The sequence below is a fragment of the Notechis scutatus genome, chromosome 4 (genome assembly GCF_049901735.1).
Source record: "Notechis scutatus isolate UNSWTSFEM ecotype Mainland chromosome 4, rNotScu1.2, whole genome shotgun sequence".
Taxonomy (NCBI): Eukaryota; Metazoa; Chordata; class Lepidosauria; order Squamata; family Elapidae; genus Notechis; species Notechis scutatus.
Window position 1 is genome coordinate 82,479,006 of NC_142012.1, and position 15,177 is coordinate 82,494,182.

Genomic DNA, 15,177 nt, shown 5'->3' on the forward strand with positions numbered 1-15,177 from the left:
TGAGTTGGAATCCACTTTTTAACTCAGGGGAAAAAAATACAATTATTTGATTCCAGTAAGATCATCTGCTTTTAATAGATGCATCTTAAATAAAGGCTTATTTTATTATACAGGACAGAAATAAAAGGTCTCTGAGACCAAAATATATAAAAAAAGAGGATATCAATTGACAAAGTTTGAGAAGGATGCAAGGTAAGATAAAATAAAAGGGTGTCTAATTGAAAATAGTCATCTTTTAAAGCAAAGAAATCTTATATTTCCTTTTTTGATTATATGTTCAAATTATATAGAACTGAGCATCTTTCATATAAATAAAAGATTCCTATTTTTAGGAGCGGTTGGAAAAGATATAATAATACAACTTCAGGTATTTTTGTAATATCATTCAATCCACTAAGAAATATTAGCTGTCTTGAAGCAATGCAATTTTATCTAATATTTTCTTTAAAAAAAACTTGTTAGTTTCCATGCCAATCACCTCTCATTATAGAAAAAAGAATATTCTCTCTGTCTTTGTCAGATTGTGCGTATGTTTTTGCCCACTATTACAAATGAACCTTTTGGGGCTTATAAATATTTGAGTGTGACAATTGGTTTCTTGTTCAGAAAAAATAATAATCAGAGAATAATGAGATTATTGAACCGCATCTTGACATACAGACTGACTATCATTTATAGTTCGAGTTTTAAGAAAGGTTTTGCTTATCTCCAAACCAATTTAATTGTCCATGCTTGAAATATTTGGGAATAAAAATATTGGTACTTCACTTGTTAGTAAATATTTTGAGATATGTGACTGAGAGGTAGTTAGGTCTAGTGGTGAGAACATGAGTTCTAGTTTAGTTTAGTTTATTGTCATGGCACCTTGTACAATGAAATTAAATGCCATCTTCAGTGTACATTATAACGATAAAAATAAAACACAAACACACATCCTTTGCATTCTATACAATTGAATTGAAAACCCCTGATGTCAGGGGTGGGATGCAAATATTTTTACTACCAGTTCTGTGGGTGTGGCTAGGTGACTGGGTGGGCGTGGCTTTTTTTGCAGCACTCCCACACGCTCCATTTTTTGGCCTCCTGTGCCTGAGGGAAGCCTCCTGGGGGGCATTTTTACGGTTGGGCATGCACAGTAAGGACTGACTGGACAGGGAGGGGAGGGCAGAGAGGGGAGGGGCCAGCCAGGGGCATGAATTTCTGGTTCTCTGAACTGCACAGAAATGTAACAACCGGTTCTATAGAACCAGTCCGAACCGGTAGAATACAACCCCTGTCTCATGTTGCATTAATATTGCACTATACAGTAGAATAAAATAGAGCTACTGCCCTGGGATAGCAGCTGTTTTTCAGTCTATTTGTCCTTGTTTTAATTATCCTGTACCGCCTGCCAGATGGTAATAGTTCAAAAAAAAAAAGGGTTCCCAGGATGAGATGGATCTTTGAGGACGTTTTGAAGTTTCTTAAGGCAGCGGGAGCGCTGAAACTCTTCCAAAGAGGGGAGAGGGCAACCCATGATCCTCTGGGCAATGACATTCACCCTCTGGAGTTCCTATTGAATTTCAAGATGGAGAACCTTTCATAAGAAAGATACTGAAAAAGGCCTTCATTTTATGCTTTTTTATTTTATCTAATACAGAGATGTCTCTAGGGACTATCTAGGGGGAAAAATTCTTGGTAGCCTTCACAAGCAAGATTGTAACTAGACATTATAGTAACATAGTCCACTTTCCCCTATTCAAGCAAGATTTTTTTAAAAAAATTTAATATTGGTAAATGTTCCATTTGGGGAACTTATCTAATCTGCTACAGCATGCTACAGCATGCTACAGCATGTCAATAACCTTGTGCTTTTTTTTGTTCAAAATTATACAGGTAGTCCCCGACTTACCATCTCATTCATTTAGTGACTGTTCAAAGTTACAAAGAGGGATTTACAACCGATCCTTTATAGCAAAGCACTCGTGACATCCAGGCTTTTAAAAAAATAACAACACACATGAAATTGGTGTAGTTTATGAGCTGTGGGAGGCAGCTCCCTTTGGTAAGTTCCTGTCTCTTTATATCTTGATCCAGGCTGGAAACTAGAACATGCATATTTTTAAGATGACAGAATGGAAACTGTGGGAAATCATCACATTTAGTGTAATGTTTTGCCAACAAAAACTGTTTGGTTGCCGATTGAGATCTTCCCCTTCCTTTCTTTTTTCTGAGATGCAGGGAGGAAAGGAGGATGATTCCACCTTTCCTCTTTAGGCAGGATTTTTGTGGTTTTTAAAACAAAGGGTCTAGTTAACAGAACTACTCTTATTGATTGTAATGTGTGCAGACTAGATTGGGCACAATCCAGATCCAGACCATTACATCCTGGCTCTTAAAAGGCTATTTTACAATGAAATTAGAATTGAAGCAACAGTACCTAATGTCTATTTCCCTTCTTTTCGCCTTCCACTACTTGGTGGTTTTTCTTTCTTTTTTTCCCTGACGACCAAACTTTTTCAGGGTAAGATTATCAAAATTTTATTTCCTTCAGTCTTTAGTGCCATGCACCAGTGCTGAAGAGTGCATGGGATGGATGGTGTAGGAGAAAATGAACCATTTTTAAATCTCCTTCCCTTCCTGACAAAAATGTGATTTCTTGCCTGATTGTTTCAGGTTTTGGAGCTGAGCTATCCAGAAGAGACAAAGAGAGATGCTTAGCTTTCAAAAATTCTCCCTGCCTGCCTGCCTGCCTGCCCCCCTCTTCATATCTGTCATTTATTTAGTTATCTATCTTTTGGATTTCTGCATTGTTTTATGTATTATGTTTTGTGTTTATGTTTGTTGTTAAAAATAAACAAATATAAAAATGGTGAACATTCTTCTCTAGATTATTAAGTGAGATTTTACATGCTCTTTGGAAACAACTTTGACATCCACAACTGACCTCTGAGTCTAAGGGGACTTTTATTTACAATAGCCAGTGCTTCCATAACAACAGGATGTTAGCACATATGCAGTCATCTGGTAGAGATAAATACTTGCTATATTGATTTTTCCCCTCTTACATAACCAAGATGTATGGAATTGCAAACAATAAAACATAAATTTCAATCTAATTAAACCCCCAACACACATGCATGTACACCCAAGAGATAGAGTCCATTGCGTTCTTTTCTTGGCTGATATGTGAGAAGGGCTGTAAGACTAAACCGCCTTCTTCCACTTGAATTGTTGTGGCTCCTGTTAGATTCTGAGCATGGGTGCAAGGAACGGAGACGAGTCAGAGAACTAGTGAACTTCAACTCTTTATTAAGGATTAGGAAAAGAGCGTAAAAACCCTGGGCAGCAGCAGCTCTTTTGTAGAGCTGGCTGCTGACCCGTTAACCAATGAATTGTGTCCAAATGCTTAACTTTTGCCCAATGAGAGATGTTCAACTAATAGCCAATCAGGCTGCTCCGTAAGGACCAATCCCTGTTCGCTATCCATGGGCCAATCAAAGGTGCAGGATTACAAGCCTGCTTATCATGAGGTTGACAAGTTTTATTAAATAGTTTTTATTAGTTCATAACACCCCTCCCCCCTAGGTTCCGTTTGAGGGGTATGGTAACATACTCGCGTAGATATGCAGGTCGTTTCACCTGCCTGTTTGATTTTCGCAGTTCCACCGGTTTTTGTCTGCAGTCCGATTCCGGTGGAACGCTTCCAAGGTTTTCTGGTACGGCTAGTTCCGTTTCTGTGTGGGAGGACTCGGCGCGGCTCTCGTTGTTGTTATCCCAGTCTCCTAGGCTTACTTCCAGGTCCCGTGGGCTTGCCTCCCTCGTGCTATTTCTGGGCGGTGATGCCACCCCGCTCCCTGATTCTTCTTCAGGTTGCGCGTTTCTTTGGTTAGGTTGTTGGGTCCCCGTGATTACGTCATCATCTATTTCATTTTCGGCCTCTTCGATATTCCCTCCCCCCTTAGTTTGTGAATTAGGGAAGTCACGGGAGGTGGGTGCCAATCTGGATCGAAGCTGATCTATATGGCGTTTCCATGCTCTCCCGTCATTAGTCTGTAGGCGATAGGATCTGGGGCCGGTGGGTTGGGTAATAGTTGCAGGGACCCATAATGGGTCGCCAGAAAAGTTTTTAGCAAACACCAAGTCGCCTACCTTGAATTCGCAGCACTTTCCGCTAGATCCGAAAGGTTTTTCTGGTGAATAAGAAGGATGGAGACGGTCGAGGTGAGAGCGAAGTTTCCACCCCATTAGCAGTTCGGCAGGTGTCTTATTCGTGATGCTGTGTGGGGTGATGTGTTGGAGCAGGAGTATTCGGTTGAGCTTGTCGTCGATGTCCCCATAGTCCATTTTATGTAGGGTTTTTTTGACGAATTGTACCATTCGCTCCGCCCTTCCGTTAGCCTCAGGGTGCGCTGGCGAGGTGAGCGCGTGGCGGATGCCCCGGTCCGCTAGGTACTGTTCAAAAGCTAGGGCAGTGAACTGGGGCCCGTTATCCGAACCTAAAACGTCTGGTAACCCATGCGTTGCGAATAATTTATTCAGTTTATTAATGACTGACTCTGTTGTGGTTGTCTTCATCTTCTGGATTTCTAGCCAGTTTGAATAGGCGTCAACTGTTAATAAAAACGTGTGTCCTTTGGTGGGTCCCGCAAAATCAACGTGGATATGGGACCATGGACCCCGAGGGGTTTCCCACTCGGTTGGCGTCGCTTTAGGTGGGGCGTTGCTAACGTCTTGGCACTTCTGGCAAGTGGTTACCCAGGCTGCGATCTGCTTATCGATGCCCGGCCACCATGCGTAGCTTCGTGCGAGCGCCTTCATGTGCACGATGCCCGGATGTCCCTCGTGTAATACTTTTAAAACAGTCTGTTGTAGCCTCTCTGGGACGACTACTCTATCCCCCCAGAGAACGCAACCTCTCTGGGAGAAAAGCTCTGTCTGCCGATTCTTGAATGGTGCAAAATCGTTGTGGAGTTGGTCGGCTGGCCATCCTCGTTTGACCCAGCTGAGAACTCGTGCCAGGACAGGATCCCGTTTCGTCTCGATGGCGATGTCTCTCGCTGTTAGTGGCAGTGAGTGCAGCGTTTCGATTTGGAGCGTTGTGAGGGTTGGAGCTGGGTCGTTGATGGTTTCCGGAAGCGGGGAACGGCTTAACGCATCAGCGTGGGGAATGGCTTTCCCCGGGCGATGTTGCAACAGATAATTGTAGGCAGCTAGGAACTCAGACCAACGAGTCATTCTTGGCGATAATATATAGGGGGTTGGCTTGTCTCCCGCTATAATACCAAGCAATGGTTTGTGATCTGTGACTATCGTAAATGCTCGTCCGTACACGTATTCGTGAAAGCGCTTCACAGCAGACACAACAGTAAGGGCCTCTTTATCGAGTTGGCTATAGTTCCTTTCAGCCTTTGATAATGTTCGTGAGAAAAACGCAATAGGTGCTTCATTTCCGTTTGGTAGTACATGGCTTAAGATTGCTCCCACTGCAAACGGTGAAGCGTCGCAAGTAATAGTTAAGGGTAAAGTCTCGTTGTACTGCATCAAAACAGCGTCGGAGGTTAGTAAGTCTTTCACTTGTTGGAAGGCGCGTTCCTCTCGATGTCCCCAGACCCAGGTAGCTCTTTTATCAAGAAGTCTGTGTAAGGGTTCCGCTACAGTCGCCTTCTGGGGCAAGAAAATGTTGTAGAAGTTAATGAGCCCCAGAAAGGCTTGGAGGTCTGTTCTATTTTTAGGCGTTGGGGCGTTTTTAATCGCTTTTAGCTTGTTATCAGTGGGATGGATTCCTTGACTATCGAGAAGGTATCCCAGGAACTCCACCCTCTCAGTACACAGTTGACATTTATTTTTTTTAACCTTCAGGCCAGCGTCTTTAAATTTCCTTAGAACCATTCTGAGATGCTTTTCTAAGATGTCTCTATTAGGGGCGGCGATTAAAACATCATCAAAATATGGCACGGCCCCTTTTATGCCTTGTAAGAGTCTCTCCATTAAACTTTGAAAAATTCCCGGAGCTACGCTCACTCCGAATTGGAGTCTATTGCACTTAAAAGCGCCTCTATGCGTAACAATAGTTTGTGCTTCCGCAGTTTCCGCGTCTACGGGCAACTGTTGGTACGCTTGTGCTAAATCCAATTTAGCGAATATCTTCTCACCACCCAGGGAGTGGAGAAGGTGTTGAACCACCGGCACTGGGTAAGCACTCTGCTGAAGTGCGTGGTTCAAAGTGGCCCGATAATCCCCACAAATTCTTAACGATCCATCTGGTTTAATGGGTGTTACAATTGGGGTTTCCCAACGGGCGTGGTCGGTTGGTTCTAAAACGCCCTGGGCTATTAATTTATCGAGTTGCTCGTCGATCTTTGGTTTTAGTGCAAAAGGCACCCGACAAGGCTTAAGGCGGATGGGAGCTACTTCATGATTGAGGTTAAATGATGTTGGGGTCCCCTTGTACTTGCCTAGCTCATCTGAAAAAACGTCCTGGAATTCTTGGATGAGAGACTCCTCCCAGTCGTTGCTCTCAGCTCGGTGGACGCCGGCTACCTCGATCCCGAGCGGGGCGAACCATTGTAGGCCTAATAAGCTAGGCCGGTCACGGTCGACGACGGTCAGCGGTAGTGATGCGATACGATTCTTGAAGGAGACTTGGACTTGGCTGGAACCAACGACCGGGATTCTGTTGCCCTGGTAATCCTTGAGTATGATTCTTTGGGGGCTGAGGTCTTGACGACGGATGGCCAGGATGAGTTGTTTGAAGGTCTTCCAGGAAACCATCGAGAGAGATGACCCCGAGTCGACTTCCATCATGCATGGTTGGTTCTCGATGGCGACCTTCACTTGGATCTTTCTTGCATCTAAGGATGTAGCGTGGCCGATGGTAATGGTTTGGTGTGCCTCTTCTCGTCTCGTTGAAGTGGCAGGTGTTTTATTTCTGTAGGAGTGGTTGTTCCCTTGGTGGTTCTGGTGGTTTCGATTCGCAGGAGCGAATCCTGAAGACTGACTGCAGTTATTCTCCCTGCGCTTTGGACTGGATCCTCGCTTGCTTCTGCAGACCTTTGCTATGTGGCCTCTTTTCCCACAGGAACGGCAGAGTGCGTCGAGGAATTTGCAATCGGATCGTGAGTGGTTTGCCCCACAACCCGCGCATTGTCGCGGGAATCATTGGTTTTGTTGGTCTCGTTCGGACTGGAGTCGGTTGACCTCTTCCTCATCACTTTCTGATGGGGATTCCAGGTCTTCATGGTGCGCCGTTGTTGAGTGCCTCTCGGGTGAGGCGAGGTGTCATTCGCGAGTTGACGGAGCAGTGCGTTGGTGTGGCGCATTCGAGCGGCTGACTTCCTGGTTGCTTCTGCTGCGGTAGCGTCTGCGATGGCATCGGCAAGATCGATGTCCCCTTTGGCCATGATCTTGCTCTGCACCGTCTGGTCATCTAATCCCAGAACTATGTGGTCTCGTAAAGCTTCTTCGAGGTTGGAAAACCCACAGAGGCCTCCCAAGTTCCGGAGGTCAGTGATGTAGTCTGCAAGACTTTCGCTTTTCCGTTGGTCCCTCTGGTAAAATTTGTGCCTTCGGACAAGTGTTGGCACTGCGGGTGCATAGTGGGCCCGTAGGAGGGGCGCGAGGGTGTCCCAGTCCATTGATTTCACCTCAGCCGGTTTTGCAAGTGATTTCGCCATCTTAAATACGGCCGGCCCGCAATGGGTCAGGAATATTGCTCGTTTCTTGCCGGTTGTAGCGTCCTTTAAATTATTGGTCTCCAGAAACATCTGGAACCGATCCATATACGAGTCCCAGTCCTCGTTTGCTGGGTCAAATGGAGCGGGTGGTATAGCACCACTGGCCATATTGCCTTTGTTGGTGCGCGTTCAGCCACGTGCTCTGTTTGGCGCTCTTTAGTGTTCAGTCAGCTCTATCGTCTCTGCATCCCATCCTCGTCGCCAGTGTTAGATTCTGAGCATGGGTGCAAGGAATGGAGACAAGTCAGAGAACTAGTGAACTTCAACTCTTTATTAAGGATTAGGAACAGAGCGTAAAAACCCTGGGCAGCAGCAGCTCTTTTATAGAGCTGGCTGCTGACCCGTTAACCAATGAATTGTGTCCAAATGCTTAACTTTTGCCCAATGAGAGATGTTCAACTAATAGCCAATCAGGCTGCTCCGTAAGGACCAATCCCTGTTCGCTATCCATGGGCCAATCAAAGGTGCAGGATTACAAGCCTGCTTATCATGAGGTTGACAAGTTTTATTAAATAGTTTTTATTAGTTCATAACAGCTCCCATCTAATTAACATATTTTGAAGAGGTTGGCTCTCCATTTTCAAGCATAGGGCAAACTATGTCAGTCTTTGTCTGTAATAAAGATTTGTTTTGAAATTGATTCCATGTTTGCAGCTAAAGCGTTTAATTTTCATATCAAAGATCATCTCAGTGACCAGATGCCCAGTGATAGGACTTCGGTATATATTGTCTAGATTATTATGCATTGGATTTGATGGGATTGTCCTAATGGACAATCGCTTAAATACGAGTTTGTACTGTGTGGCAGCAGCCAAATACGCCAATGCAGTCCTAGATAGCATCAAACAGAGGGATAGAATCAAGATCATGTGAGGTATTAATGCCACTTTACAAGACCTTTGTAAGGCCACGCTTGGAATACTGCATTCAGTTTTGGTCACCACACTATAAAAAAAATGTGGAGACTCTAGAAAGAGTGGAGAGAAGAGCAACAATGATCACTAGGGGGCTGGAGGACAAAACATATGAAGAACAGTTGCAGGAATTGGGTATGTCTAGTCTAGGTGAAAATAAGGACTAGAGGTGACATGATAGCAGTATTTCAATATTTGAGGGGCTGCCACAAAGAAGAGGGGGTCAGCCTATTTTACAAGAAGGCAAGGCAAGAAACAATGGATGGAAACTAATTAAGGAGACAAGGAAAATGGAAGAAGAAATTTGCTAACAGGGTGAATAATTAACCAGTGGAACAGCTTGTCTTCAGAAGTCGTATCTGCTCCATCACTGGAGGCTTTTAAGAATTGACTGGAGAGCCACATGTCAACAATGACACAGGGTTTCCTGCTTGAGCAGAAGGGTGGACTAGAAGACCTCCAAGGCCCCTTCAACTCTGTTATTCTGTTATTTCCATTTCTTTATGCCTCTTCTACGTAAAAAGATTTGGAGGTCCATGTATGCAATTCTTTAGGAAGTCATACTCTTCCTGCTAACACTGTTTGCTCTGCTATGTAAGACAGTTTGGAATTCAACCTACTGGGGTCAGTGTCTCCATGGAGATGGTTACATTTATCTGTTCTCCAATGGCTTTGGGTTTTGGACAGCAGACTCTATTTGTAAAATGATCACAACATCAGCTTTGAAAATCCCCACACCCCATCACAAATACACACACTCACCTCTATGCCAATGGTGAACAGTTGCCTCCAGGCGACCCAAGAGAGGTTTCTCTAATAATGAGAATTGATTTTTTTTTTGTTTCTTTACTTCAGGATTTTGATGGCCTAGAAATGATTTGCATTGATCTACAAGGGCAGGTAGCAGCTGAGTCGGTCAGCTAGAAAACTGTATGGATTTACTTGCAACAGTTAAAGATGGGGTTAGGGTTAGGGGGTGAATTAAACAAAAAGAACCATTTAGATACTTAATCTGCTTGCTATTAGTTTCCCTATTTTTGTTAGTCCATTTTCTTCTTCTGTCTATTTTTTCCTCATCAACGGTATGGCTTATGGGGATAATTTTTGGATACTACTCTGCCATCCATGTATTCTTTTATTATTGTTTATGTATTCCTTTAACAGCATTAATAAGCTTATCTGCTTCATAAGAACTCTGGGTGGGTTAGCGACTAAACTCAAGCAAATTTAAACCATATGGCATATGCATACAGCAACAATATTGTGGCATAAATACACATTGCATTCATGCTAACTCATCTGTTAAAGTAAACAAATTATACCTGTCCCATAACACAGCTGGCAAATATTGTAATAATACACAGTTGGTTTAATACTTGACTTGTCTAAGGTACTTTTAAGCCAGACTTGCAGAGGTGACTTTGATTCTTCTTTTGTTGGGAGAACAAATTAATTACGGAATAACATAATAATAGAGTTGGAAGGGACCTTGGAGGTCTTCTAGTCCAACCCCCTGCTACTTCAGGGTCAATGTACATCGCATCCAAAAGGCTTGTAACACAGCAACAGAGCCACATTTGTGCAGTTTCTTCAGAAGGCAGGAGACTGATAGCATCAGATGATAAGTGTGCAATTGAGATTTATAACTGGTACCATTAGCATGTTGATAGATATTGATACTATCTATAGCATAGATGGATGGATAGATGGCTAGTTCTATCCATCCATCCATCCATCCATCTATCATCTAGCTATTCTTCCATCCATCCATCCATCCATCCATCCATCCATCCATCCATCCATCCATCCATCCATCCATCCATCCATCCATCCATCTATCTATCTAATCTATCCATCTCTATGTATCACTTGTTTTTCTTTCTTTCTTATTTTTCCTCCTCTGCCTGACATTGATCCACCTATCTGACCTTGCTTCTGGCAAAGTGAGCTCAAGGATCATGCAATGTTGGGGCCTGTCTTACGAAAAGGTTAAATCATATTAAAGGGCAATTAAAATGGCATTACTTTCCTTTTATCAGTTTTCCCAAGTGAGCAATGCTGAATGCTTATGAAATAAGAATCAATGTTCTGTGGGCATGTAGCATTTGCTTTTTTAAAATCTTACCACGAACTAGAATCTTCTTCATCTCCTTCTCCTTCCCCTTCTCCTTCTAACTCTCTCCCTCTGCCTCTATTTATTTATTTATTTATTTATTATTATTATTTTTATTTATTTATTTGATTTGCCAATTGTTTACAAGATAATAAGTATAAGTGTATACATAGTTGTGAATACATGAAATGGGTACATATAAGAAAAATAAAAGAAGAATAAGAGAAACAATAGGACAGGGACGGTAGGCACGTTGGTGCGCTTATGCACGCCCCTACAGACCTCTTAGGAAAGGGGTGAGGTCAATAGTAGACAGTCTAAGGTTAAAGTTTTTAGGGTTTGGGAAGAAACTACAGAGTCGGGTAGAGTATTCCAGACATTGACCACTCTATTGCTGAAGTCATATTTCCTGCAATCAAGTTTGGTGCAGTTAACATTGAGTTTGTATCTATTGTGTGCTCTTGTGTTGTTATGGTTGAAGCTGAAGTATTCATTGACAGGTAGGACATTGCAATGTATGATTTTATATACCATGCTTAAATCAGACCGAAGACGGCGTAATTCAAGGTTTTCTAGTTCTAGAATTTCAAGTCTGGTGGCATAAGGTATTCTACAACGAGTGGAGGAGTGGATAACTCTTCTTGTGAAATATTTCTGGACTTTCTCAATTGTGCTAATATCAGATATGTAATGTGGGTTCCAGACTGATGAACTGTATTCGAGTATTGGTCTAGCAAATGTTTTGTATGCTCTGGTTAGTAGTGTGATATTACCAGAGAAAAAGCTACGTAGGATTAGGTTAACAACTCTTAATGCCTTTTTGGCTATGTAGTTGCAGTGGGCTGTAGCACTTAGATCATTAGAGGTGAGTATTCCAAGGTCCTTTACAGAGCATGGGTCATCAACCCTCTGCCTCTCCCTCTCCCTCTGCCTCTCCCCCCCACTCTTCCTTGATAGAGTAATAAAATTATAGAAGTTAATATTGGGAAGAGAAAGTTTCACAGACAAAGGACCAAATCAGGAACTGTTATGATCAAGAATGTGAATCTCAGGGAACTAATTTTGAGTGAGATTTGAACTCCATTGTATGAATTCCAATGATCAAGAATAATCCTCATGAGATGCCTCCCAATTCCAAACATAAACAGCTTCACAGTTCTCTTTGACAAATACCCCTGGCAACTCAATATATCCGATGGATGGATGGATACACACACACACACACACACACACACACACACACACACAAAAGCAATATATTAGGAGTTTAGTTTGTAAAACTAGATTGTGTTGCTAACATTATAGTGTTCTATCTGAAGTTCAGTTCCTTCTCTGTTTTGATGGCATGGGAAATTTTATTTATTCCATAGCACTTGCAACATTTTCCAGAATATAGAAGACATGGATTTTCTCTTCTTCCCCATTACTGATTACTAAGTGATGTTTTCTTTCATTCTTTCATTGATAATTATCATAATTACCATTCATTATCAGCTCAATAGTCATCTATTGCATCCATTGTGATTATACTCTGTCTCTCTTCCTAAAGCATTTAAAAACCACACCTTCCATTTTATTCTTAACTATCAAGAGTATTCATTATAAATGAATGGACTAAACATCTGACCACCCTCACTGCTCAACCCTGCCTTCAGGCCTATAATTTAAAAAATATGGTGTACCCATCTCAAGAGAGTTGCCTGACAAAATGTGCCAATAACTCTTTTATGTTTTCTAGGAACCAATTAATAAAGTGACCACTTTTCTTATCTAGTTGCAGCTTTTGGCAATGGCTCCTTCCTTCCTTCCTTCCTTCCTTCCTTCCTTCCTTCCTTCCTTCCTTCCTTCCTTCCTTCCTTCCTTCCTTCCTTCCTTCCTTCCTTCCTTCCCCCTGCCTTCCCTCCTTCCTTCCTTCCTGTCCACCTTCCTTCCTTCCTTCCTTCCTTCCTTCCTTCCTTCCTTCCTTCCTTCCTTCCTTCCTTCCTTCCTTCCTTCCTTCCTTCCTTCCTTCCTTCCCCCCTGCCTTCCCTCCTTCCTTCCTTCCTGTCCACCTTCCTTCTTTTGTTCCTTCCTTCCTTCCTTCCTTCCTTCCTTCCTTCCTTCCTTCCTTCCCCCTGCCTTCCCTCCTTCCTTCCTTCCTGTCCACCTTCCTTCCTTCCTTCCTTCCTTCCTTCCTTCCTTCCTTCCTTCCTTCCTTCCTTCCCCTGCCTTCCCTCCTTCCTTCCTTCCTGTCCACCTTCCTTCCTTCCTTCCTTCCTTCCTTCCTTCCTTCCTTCCTTCCTTCCTTCCTTCCTTCCTTCCTTCCCCCTGCCTTCCCTCCTTCCTTCCTGTCCACCTTCCTTCCTTCCTTCCTTCCTTCCTTCCTTCCTTCCTTCCTTCCTTCCTTCCTTCCTTCCTTCCTTCCTTCCTTCCTTCCTTCCTTCCTTCCCCCTGCCTTCCCTCCTTCCTTCCTTCCTGTCCACCTTCCTTCTTTTGTTCCTTCCTTCCTTCCTTCCTTCCTTCCCCTGCCTTCCTTCCTTCCTTCCTTCCTGTCCACCTTCCTTCCTTCCTTCCTTCCTTCCTTCCTTCCTTCCTTCCTTCCTTCCTTCCTTCCTTCCTTCCTTCCTTCCTTCCCCCTGCCTTCCCTCCTTCCTTCCTGTCCACCTTCCTTCCTTCCTTCCTTCCTTCCTTCCTTCCTTCCTTCCTTCCTTCCTTCCTTCCTTCCTTCTTTCCTTCCTTCCTTCCTTCCCCTGCCTTCCCTCCTTCCTTCCTTCCTTCCTTCCTTCCTTCCTTCCTTCCTTCCTTCCTTCCTTCCTTCCTTCCTTCCTTCCTGCCTTCCTCCCTCCCTCCCTCCCTCCCTCCCTCCATCAATATGATTCCACTTGAGTTTATTTGACAAATGTCTCTCTCTCTCCCTCCCCCTTTTCTCTCCCCCCCGTGTATGTTTCCGTGTGATTATTAGTGTAGTGTGTGCATTTCTTAATTCAACATATATCAAGCACTCTCAATATTTCTGGAAATATTTTTCCTGCTTGTTGGGTGTTGTAACAGAGTCTTGAAAAATAATTATCCTGCACAACTTATACCTAGAGTAACTAAGGTGGGTTTACTCTGAACCTCTTTCTCAGACTTCCCTGTCTTCTGGGTTTAAGCCTCTCTCTTTTAATGGCCCTGTTTCTTCCCTTAACTGCCCTGATCCCACTATGTATTTCCTGTTTCCAACTGATAAGAAACAATGGTTCTGATTTTTGAAAATTGTGTAAAATGGTGACTCCAGCAGCTGCAGGAAAAAAAAATGCATGCAGATACATATAGGCCAGAACCTTGAGGTCTTCTCCTATTTCAGCTCCTAACCGTTGGTCCTTTTGGCCCTAATGAAGTTTTCATTTGATAATCTGCAACCACAGTTTCTGCTATATTTTCTATTGTTACAAAAAATGTGGCAGCGTTTTTAATATAATCTGAAACTGGCTTCAGCCCTTAAATGTTTCCATGAGAGAATTGGAAGGCATTTTTCTAAGCATGAAGGGAACCACGCTATACAAATGAAGGGGAAATTATCTTATTTTCTCTTAATGCTAAAAGTAATCAGTTTATTAAGGAAAGTCATAGATAGGACTAATGTTGTGTTAAATAAAATGCCTTAGCGGGCTATAATGGGGAAAGCCATTCTCTGCATATGCCCAATTTAATATGCAATGAAAAGGTTTATCTAGGACCTCATTTGATATCCCCTTTCAGATGTTCATTTAAATAGCACTGAGAACTAATAATGCAACTTTTATCATAGCCTCCAACCAGCAGTCAGACAGGTTAGTCATAGCTGGCCTCTAACATGAGTTGAAAGATATTGTACAACCTGTTTATTACATTCTTGTTTAAACAGTAAGTAGGAGTGTTGCCAATTTGAGCAGTGCGGTGGCCTAGAGGTGCAGATACTCACCTTATATGTAAGAGGTCACAATTTTAGGCAATCACAGATGTTTCTCTCTCAGGGCGCAAAGAGAAAATATTTGCTGTGAACTCCACATAGGCATTAGGAAGGGCATCCAGCCAGTAAATGCTCAGCTCTATTCAGGGGTGTTAGAAATAAGAAAATTCAAAAATAAAATGTAGGTGATGAATATAGTATAGCATTAAGAAGATAGTTGCTCTATAGACATTTGCTATCTTGATGTAATTCTGCTGTAAATATATTTTCTTTCTTTTTTTTTTGAGACAAATTTTATTAATTTTAAAGACAAACAAAACATCATTAAACATTGAACACATGAAACCTCTTTCCATTATAAATTTTTACAAGGCAGATAAAACATTATTTTATACAACATAATTCTAATCTATCCCATTTCCATATGGACACATAAATATCTTTTAGCAAATTTCTCATTATTTCTCTTTACTCTTATTCAATTACATTTCTTTTCTATATTTATCCATTTTATAGTCATCATAT